Below are 9,611 nucleotides of genomic sequence, written 5' to 3' on the forward strand. Positions count from 1 at the left end.
ATAGCATTGCAATGCATTGAACAATGCTACAATGTTTCAATATGTAGCTCAAGTCACCATTGATTGGGGGATGGGATGTCAAGAGCGGGTTGCTAGGGTCCTAGATGATATCCCTGTTAGAACAGTGTCTAGCACTGATCTGGGCACCCTTGCGTGCCGTTACGGTACCCTGCAGACTTGCAGAAGAACCAAACTGGACTCCCTGACCAAAACCAGGTACTGTAGAAACCTTTGGGGAAAAAGGGAGATGGGGACACTTTACCTACTATTTCTGCAGTAGCTAACACATCTAGGCAGGAGGTATCAGATTTAAATGTACAACCCACTGACTGTCATTTACCTAGTCCTACACCTGTCCTTTTAGAGAAAAACACATGCATCAGTGATAACAACTGTGATGTAAATTGAGCTATACCTGTTCTGGCCATTACAAGTGCTATAGTCCGCCGAACAAACTCAAAACTAACAGTGGAGGCCCCCCTCTGGTGAGCCTGACCTTCAGGCAGATGACAATGCAAGAGGTAACGTTATATGATACAAATGTTTATGTAACTGTGCTGGCAGACGCTGCCCGTGTCACCCATAATCCGAGCTCACATGGGCTACAGAACTAACTGACCCTCTACCTACATCTGACCCCAGGATTTTAAGGTAACTCTTTGCAGCTGACTTCCTACGTTACCAGTCAAGCTAGAGGTAATGTGTAGCACTGCATTTGTGCAGGCCTTCAGGAGTGATCCAAGTCTGGAAGCGTTTAGGACTCAAGCCACCAAGCCTCCAGCAAAGGGCACACCATACATTTTGGAGTGTATTGGGCAAATGACAGACTGTACAGCCTAAGGAAGGTGACACAGGGGAGAATATGAGGCAACTGGCAGTCCTTTGGGAATTCCAGGCACAGGTACTCAAGTCAGCCCATGACATTGCTCTAGCGCAGGGGTAGGGAACCTATGGCTCGGGAGCAAGATGTGGCTCTTTTAATGGCTACATCTGGCTCACAGTTAGGGGTTTATTCACTAAGCTACACTGTTCAAGAAGCGCAGCTTAGTGAGGCAGCGCAAGTTAAATGTTTTAAAGTAGGCACGCTACTGCTGTAGAGTGCACTACTAACTTCCTCGCGCTCCCCCAAAAACGAACAGTTGCTCCAATAGTCCCACTCTGGACCCTGTCAGGTCCAGTAACTTTGTAGGACAAGATCCCTGCACTTTGATTGGCCTGAAGAAAGGAGGAATGGCCTCCTGAAACTAGTTGTATTTGTTACATTAATTAAAGAATCAGTTACTTCCAGCACGGGTCTCCTGTGCTTTCTTTCAGCCACTTCAGTGCTACTGCTCACCACCCAGCCACTGCTGTGGTGTATCTGAACAGAGCAGTGTGTGGATTGCTAACTTTTCAGGAAGGAGACTCTCCCTGCTAAGGGATTGAGTCTCATACAGCCCACAGGTGCCTGCAGCTCTGGTGTTATAGCCAGTGCTGGGATACCAACGGCTACAAACCAGACAGCTTCTCCTGATATCCTGCTTCAAGCCACAGGATCCCTTTGGACAAAGAGCCTGCTTCTGACCTGGTCCCTGGTCTGAAAGGGACAAAAGCCTGCAAGCTGATAATACCCATAAGAACATATCAGCCACCACATCAGGTGAGATCTGTCTACGACCGGCTGGTCTCCCTTTTATCATCAGTTTTCTGAGTGCGCTCTTTTTGTGTTTTTTCCCCTACCCCATGTCCTTTATAGATATGACATTTATGGCTCTCTCAGCCAAAAAAGGTTCCTGACCCCTGCACTAGCGGGACATTTAGATACCAGAAATACCAACAAACATGTTCAGAACTACTTTTATTAGACCATGATGGGAACAGAAATAGCGAAGTACTGCCGTTTGTGTACCACTTGTCAGAAGGTACACAAGCTTCCCATAATTACTGAGCCCTTCCTGAGGGTGGCAGTGGATATAAGTGGCTCTCTGCCCATTGCTAGCAGTTCTGGCAAACTGTAAATTTTAACATGTACAACTGTACATTGCCACTCGTTATCCAGAGGCAGATTAATTAAATCTGGATTTTCATTCATGTGGGGTTCCCCACTGAGACGCTCTCTTTGAGAGAATGCAAATTAAGCATACCATAAGGATGAGCCGTCCATGGGCCATTAAAACTGATTCAGGAGACCTGGAAAGACAAAGATGACCTCTCAGAAGTATCCATAGTTGAGTATGTCCTGAAATTCCCGGACAAGATGGAGTCACTCATTGTCATGATGACTGACGATTTGTCAAAGGCACAGGCCAAGCAGAAGGCCTGGTATGACCAGCACACTAGTCATAAAACGTAGATCAGAAGGTATACGCCCTACTTCCCATTAGGCAGAAAAAATTGCAGGCCGCCTGGAAGTTTCATTATGAAACAGGTGAACCCAGTCACATACCTGGTGAGCCTGGGAAGTAAGCAATAGAAAGCATTCAATGTGAGCATGCTGAAGGCACATGAGAAGAGAGTGAGAAGTATGTGTGCAGCTAGCTAGATCCAGAAGAGCCAGACCTGCTGATAGACCTGCTAATGGAACTACGAGAAGTGGCAGAGGATTGGGACATCAACCCCCACCTCTCGTACCCCCAGCAACTTCAGCACACCACACTTTTGAATGCGTATCGCGCAACGTTCTCAGGACTCCCTGGCCAAACCAACTTAGCAGCTCACTGAGTTCACACAGGGACCCACTAGCCCTTACAGCAGGGCCCCTATCACACCTCACCAGAAAAGCAAGCTGAGATCAAGTGAGAGATTGAGGAGATGCTGTAGCTGGAATGCATCCAGAAATCCTCTAGTCCATGGGCCGCTCCAGTTCTAGTACCCCAAAATGACAAGAATAACCGGTTCTGTGTCGACTATCAGAGACTGAATGACATCACTACAACTGACACGTGTCCCATGCCTCAAATTGATGAATTGTTGGATCAGCAAGTATCCACCAGCTATCTGACAATCATGGATTTGAGCTGTGGGTACTGGCACAGTCCACTCCCATCAGAGGCGAGAGTGAAGTCCGCATTCATCACCCCTTTTGGCCTCTATAAGTTTTCTTGAATACCTTTTGAGATGAAAAATGCACCTGCCACCTTTCAACGGGCCAGGAACAAACCCAGTCTAACCTTTAAAGATCACCGCCATCATTTGTCATAGGTATTGGGAAGTAGAAATGGCCCGAAAGGTTCGCCGGCAAACGGTTCCCGGCGATCTTCCGTGGTTCGCGATCGCGGTGAACCGGAAACTTTTCCCGTTCGCCTCCATAGTGCATCATGAGGGTCAACTTTGACCCTCTACATCACAGTCAGCAGGCACATTGTAGCCAATTAGGCTACACTCCCTCCTGGAGCCCCACCCCCCTTATAAAAGGCAGGCAGCGTCAGGCAGTGGACTCACTCGTGTGCCTCCAGTAATTAGTGAAGGGATAGCTGCAGCAGACTCTCATAGGGAAAGCTTAGTTAGGCTCTTGTAGACTTGTTAGCTTGCTCCTGGCTGATTGTTATTGCTAAAAAAAGCACCCCTCAACAGCTCTTTTGAGAGCTAATCTTGTGATCTTTTTTTTGTGTGTGGCCCACTTGCATTATATACAGCCCTGTCAGTCAGTGTCACTGTGCCTGTCTGTGTGTGACAGGTGCACATGTAATACCCATCACTGCATACTCCACCCCCAACCTAGTGTGTCCCCCACTACCTATTAGAGTGTAAGCTCGCAAGGGCAGGATCATCCTCCTAATGTTTACTGCTTTGTAACAATATTTGTGCTGCTTGGAACTCTGCTGTACATTTGTTAGTTGTATCTATGTTCCCCTTTTCGTCTTATTGTGCTTTGTAAAGCGCTGCGGAATATGTTGGCGCTATATAAATAAAAAAATAATAATACCTACTACCTGTTGTGTTCACTTCAGTGCACCCACCTACCTACGTGAGCGCACACAGTGTCACTGTGCCTATCCGGTACCTGTCTGTGTGACAGGTGCACATGTAATACCCATCACTGCATATACCTACTACCTGTTGTTCACTTCCGTGCACCAACCTACCTACGTGAGCGCATGCAGTGTGATATACCACTCCGTGCATACCTGTTAACTGCACCTGTGTGACTGACTGCACATTGTATTAGTCAAGTCAGTGCATACCTTTCACTTCATCCTCCCCAATATGGACAAAACAAAAGGCAGAGGCAGGCCACCTGGCAGGTCTGTTCGAGGTCGCGCTGTCGTGATTTTGTGCGGCCTGCGACCGAAGTACAGTGTTCAGAAGAAGGCACATGCCATCAACCCCCAATATTGTCAGGACATAGTTGACTATTTAACACAGAACACCTCGGGCTTGATTCACAAAGCGGTGCTAGCTGTTAGCACGCCTGTAAAAACCCCCTTAGCATGTCTAAACGAGCTTTTCGCGCGCAAAACTTTATGCGTGCAAAACTTTATGGGCTTGATTCACAAAGCGGTGCTAACCTACTTAGCACGTCTAAAGTCTTTAGACGTGCTAACCAGGGTGCTAAGTAGGTTAATCAATTGAGAAATCCGGTGCTAACCTACTTAGCACCCTGGTTAGCACGTCTAAAGACTTTAGACTTTGTGAATCAAGCCCTTCATCTTTCTCAGCTTCCGTACGGAAGCGTGACATATCTACCTCCTCCTTCTCTGATTCTGGCACCCCACTTAACACTCAGTCGGCCGCCACCACCAAAGTGCCATCATCCCAGGGCTCAGCGGTGTGGAAATTTTTGTGTGTGTCTGCCTCAGATGCAGAGCAATGCCATCTGTACTCCCTGCCACTGAAAATTGAGCCGTGGAAAGACCAGGACCCGCGTAGGGACAACTACCTTACGAAGGCACATGATTACAAAGCACAAACTGCAATGGGATGACCACCTGAGGGAAAGCAGCACACAAAAGCAAATCCACACACCGCAGTGGAAGATATGCAATTATTTCTCAAAAAAGGCGATACCCAAACTGTACCATGATGTTGAAAGGCAAGTGGTGTCATCTCTGGCACACAGCGTTGGGTAAAGCAACCATCTGACCACGTGGTCTGCAAAGCACGGTCAGGCATGCCCGAAGACTAAGTCAGTCCCCACACACAGCATCTCTGCCTGCACGCCGTGTGACTGCCTGCCCCAAGACTAAGTCGCTCCCCACACAGCATCTCTCTGCCTGCATGTTACGATTCTCTTCAGTCCCTGTTGACCCTCCCACGAAGGAAGAGGCATTACCCAGTAGTAGAGTCTAGGTGACCACGGGTCTTCACCCACACCCCCTTGAGGGGAGTGCAGGACCACAACCCCAGGAGGGGGATGTGCAACTTAGCTGCCTAGTGCCCTACCAGGTCACTACTGGGATTGTGTCAGGGGCCTGAACGGAGAAACAGGGTTTGACCACAGTTTGCAGCATACAGACACTGGAACCAGGAATTAAGGTGCAAAAATAATGTTTTATTGCAAATGCAAGCATACATACAAGCGTGAATGTAAATACCATACCATATATGCACAGCACACAATATATACACAAATAACCCGGGAAGCAGTGACTATATATATATATATATATATATATATACATACATACATACATACATACATACACACACACTATCTATTTACAAACGGTGTGCACGAGATATATATGTACAAGCAATGATATACAACAACGCGGTATCAAAAGGAGCAGGCAAAGACAGGTCAAAACGGAATAAAGTCAGCAACAGGTAATCAGATACATACAAGGTACAGAGGAGTAAGCATAAGCAGAGTCAGGACAAGCAGAGGTTCAGTAGCAGATAATCAGATCACAGGGCAGGGTACAAGAAACCAGGTATCAGGAACAGGGGTGACCAGAGACTCAGACCTGTAACAAGGAAGTTCTGGCAATGACTTGCAGGAAGAGGCAGACTTATATAGTCCATGTAATAGGAAGCAGCTGGTGGTAATTGATCAGAGACACATTAGAGGCCTCTGCAGGCCATACAAAGAACTGCAAGTCCTTAAATGTAATGATAAGCCACCTGCTGGTGGATAGTGGAAGTCCAGGGCAGTCCAACTCAATACCACCACCAGCAGGCAGGAGATGATACAACATGAATCGTAACAGTACCCCCCCCTGAAGGAGCGGCCTCAGGACGCTCCACAGTGTCTTTAGAAAATGTCCGCCAGGGTCCCACAAGAAGGCAGACAACCCACACATTGGCCAGGTGGGTCGCAGAGGCCAAGCTTGGGCGGGCAGGGAGGGAAAACACTTTGAAAACTTGGTCTTTGGATGTTGTAACATAAGCTGTAAACGTCCAGGCAGAATGTCAAGTTGGATAAAAGACTGTACAACATCAGGCAGGACCCAGAAAGTAGCAACAAATACAGGAGGCAGTAAAAGGCAAACCTGGGTGGGCAGGGAGGGAAATAATGCCAACCAAATCCAGACCAGCATCTTTTGGACAAAGAGCAATGTAGAAAACAGGATCTCAGGAAACTGGAGGATATCAGGCAAGGTATCAGGCTGGACAGGAGACTGGCAGGCATAAGGCTTGGCAGGGGACTGAACAGGATCATTAGGCTGAGCAGGAGACTGACAGGCATCATCAGGCTTGACAGGAAACTGGACAGGATCTTCAGGCTGAGCAAGAGGCTGGACAGGATCATCAGGCTGAGCAGGAGGCTGGACAGGATCATCAGGCTGAGCAGGAGGCTGGACAGGATCATCAGGCTGAGCAGGAAACTGGAGAGGATCACCAGACTGAGCAGGAGACGGGACAGGATCACCAGACTGAGCAGGAAACTGGACAGGATCAGGCTGAACGGGAAACTGGCAGGCACCAACAGGCTTGGCAGGAGACTGGCAGGCATCATCAGGCTGAGCAGGAGGCTGGACAGAATCATCAGGCTGAGCAGGAGACGGGACAGGATCATCAGACTGAACGGGAAACTGGACAGGATCAGGCTGAACAATAGGTTGGCAGGTCTCAGGCAGAGCAGGAAACTGGCAAACATCAGGCGATGCAGCAGGCTTGGTACCGACAGGGCAGACAGCAGTCCTGGAAGCATCAGGAGCGTTAGTAGCAGGAGTCTCTAGTGGCTGGACAGCAGCAGAAGTCTGTGGAGGCTGGGCAGCAGCAGAAATCTGTGGAGGCTGGGCAGCAGCAGAAATCTGTGGAGGCTGGGCAGCAGCAGAAATCTGTGGAGGCTGGGCAGCAGCAGAAATCTGTGGAGGCTGGGCAGCAGCAAAAATCTGTGGAGGCTGGGCAGCAGCAAAAATCTGTGGAGGCTGGGCAGCAGCAAAAATCTGTGGAGGCTGGGCAGCAGCAAAAATCTGTGGAGGCTGGGCAGCAGCAAAAATCTGTGGAGGCTGGGCAGCAGCAAAAATCTGTGGAGGCTGGGCAGCAGCAAAAATCTGTGGAGGCTGGGCAGCAGCAAAAATCTGTGGAGGCTGGGCAGCAGCAAAAATCTGTGACGGCTGGGCAGCAGCAAAAATCTGTGACGGCTGGGCAGCAGCAAAAGTCTGTGACGGCTGGGCAGCAGCAAAAGTCTGTGACAGCTGGGCAGCAGCAAAAGTCTGTGACGGCTGGGCAGCAGCAAAAGTCTGTGACGGCTGGGCAGCAGCAAAAGTCTGTGACGGCTGGGCAGCAGCAAAAGTCTGTGACGGCTGGGCAGCAGCAAAAGTCTGTGACGGCTGGGCAGCAGCAAAAGTCTGTGACGGCTGGGCAGCAGCAAAAGTCTGTGACGGCTGGGCAGCAGCAAAAGTCTGTGACGGCTGGGCAGCAGCAAAAGTCTGTGACGGCTGGGCAGCAGCAAAAGTCTGTGACGGCTGGGCAGCAGCAAAAGTCTGTGACGGCTGGGCAGCAGCAAAAGTCTGTGACGGCTGGGCAGCAGCAAAAGTCTGTGACGGCTGGGCAGCAGATTGCATAACATCAGGTGAAACAGAAGGCAGGAAAACTTCAGACAGGTTAACAGGTTGGGAAGCTTCAGAGAGGGCAACAGGCTCAGTAGTTTCAGGCAGGGCAACAGACTGTATAACTTCATGGATCTGGACCTTTGGCTTAGCATTTGGCTGAGCGCATGGCTGAACCATTGGCTGAGCACTTGACTGGACCTTTGGCTGAGACCCTGATACAGTTTGTGTGAGCTGGCACTGAGACTGTGCGGACTGGGCCTGTGCGAGCTGGAACTGAAACTGTGTGGGCAAGATACTAGGTTCTGTAGGCTGTATGCAGGTTTCTGTATCTTGAGGCAAAGTCTCTACCAGCAGAGGGCGAGATTCTGCAGACTGAGGGCTACATTCTGCAGGCTGGGTGCAGGTTTCTGCAGACTGGATGCAAACTTTTGCAAATTGGATCAAAGTCTCTGCAGGCTGGAAGTGAGGTTCTGCAGACTGAGGCAAAGTCCCTGCAAGCTGGAGGCAATATTCTGCAGACTGGGAACAAGGTTCTGCAGACTGGATGCAAAGCTCTGCAGACTGCGAGCAGGATTCTGCAGGTTGATTTGAAGTCTCTGCAGCCTGGAGGCAAGGCTCTGCAGATGAAGACAGAGTCCCTGCAGGCTGGAAGCAATATTCTGCAGACTGGGAACAGGGATCTGCAGACTGGATGCAAAGTTCTGCAGACTGTGAGCAGGATTCTGCAAGCTCTGCAGACTGTGAGCAGGATTCTGCAAGCTGTTTTGAAGTCTGTAGGTTGGAAATGAGGTTTTGCAGACTGAGCACAAGGCTCTGGAGACGGAGGCAAAGTCTCTGCAGGCTGGAGGCAAGGCTTTGTAGACAAATGGCGGGACTGGATTCTGGAGCATACAAAGTCTGCAAGAGTTGTGAGAGGAAGGCAAGAGTCTGTATAACAAGTGTCACAGGAACATTAACTTGAGGCTGCACCAAACAGGAGTTGGATGGAGGCTGCACAGGAGGCGAGATGACTGGAGGCTGCACAGGAGGCGAGATGACTGGAGGCTGCACAGGAGGCGAGATGACTGGAGGCTGCACAGGAGGCGAGATGACTGGAGGCTGCACAGGAGGCGAGATGACTGGAGGCTGCACAGGAGGCGAGATGACTGGAGGCTGCACAGGAGGCGAGATGACTGGAGGCGAGATGACTGGAGGCTGCACAGGAGGCGAGATGACTGGAGGCTGCACAGGAGGCGAGATGACTGGAGGCTGCACAGGAGGCGAGATGACTGGAGGCTGCACAGGAGGCGAGATGACTGGAGGCTGCACAGGAGGCGAGATGACTGGAGGCTGCACAAGAGGCGAGATGACTGGAGGCTGCACAAGAGGCGAGATGACTGGAGGCTGCACAAGAGGCGAGATGACTGGAGGCTGCACAAGAGGCGAGATGACTGGAGGCTGCACGGAAGACAAGATGACTGGAGGCTGCACGGGAGGTGAGATGACTGGAGTAATGGAAGCTGTAGGAAAGTATTTGCGTCTGGTTTTGGTGACCACTCTGGAAACTGGAACAGCAGGTTCTCTTGGTATAACTGGGCACTGCCAGGACCAAGGTGTGGATCTGATAGCGGTTTGTAATGTTGCTGATTTTACAGGTTTTTTAACTATTGCAGGTTCTGAGTTCTGGACACAAGAAGAGATACATGGAGAATG

The sequence above is a fragment of the Hyperolius riggenbachi genome, chromosome 4, assembly GCF_040937935.1.
Source record: "Hyperolius riggenbachi isolate aHypRig1 chromosome 4, aHypRig1.pri, whole genome shotgun sequence".
Taxonomy (NCBI): domain Eukaryota; kingdom Metazoa; phylum Chordata; class Amphibia; order Anura; family Hyperoliidae; genus Hyperolius; species Hyperolius riggenbachi.